Source organism: Mandrillus leucophaeus, unplaced genomic scaffold (assembly GCF_000951045.1).
Source record: "Mandrillus leucophaeus isolate KB7577 unplaced genomic scaffold, Mleu.le_1.0 Scaffold104, whole genome shotgun sequence".
Lineage (NCBI taxonomy): Eukaryota > Metazoa > Chordata > Mammalia > Primates > Cercopithecidae > Mandrillus > Mandrillus leucophaeus.
In genome coordinates, this window is record NW_012098543.1 from 797,541 (window position 1) to 797,884 (window position 344).

General features: G+C 53.5%; 1 protein-coding gene across 1 annotated transcript in view; it reads left to right on the top strand.

Annotated features, from left to right (window-relative positions):
• The window catches only part of LOC105539698 (cationic amino acid transporter 3-like), a 22,930-nt gene that overhangs the window by 9,097 nt on the left and 13,489 nt on the right, over positions 1-344 (top strand). The gene's annotated exons all lie outside the window — the stretch shown is intronic.

Genomic DNA, 344 nt, shown 5'->3' on the forward strand with positions numbered 1-344 from the left:
AAAGGCAGGGTGCAGTGGCTGATGCCTGTAACCCCCGTACTTTGGGAGGCCAAGGCAGAATCACTTGAGCCCAGGAGTTTGAGACCAGCCTGGGCAACAGAGCCAGACCCTGAGATCATTTTTTTGTCTCTGCAAAAAAACTTTTAACCATTAGCTGGCTGTGGGAGGCGGAGCTTGCTGTGAGCTGAGATCATGCCACTGCACTCCAGCCTGGGCAACAGAGCGAGACTCCATCTCAAACAAACAAACAAAAAATTAGCTGGGTGTGGTGGTACACCTGTAGTCCCAGCTACTCGGGAGGCTGAGGTGGGAGGATGGCTTGAGTGCAGCAGGTTAGGGCTGCA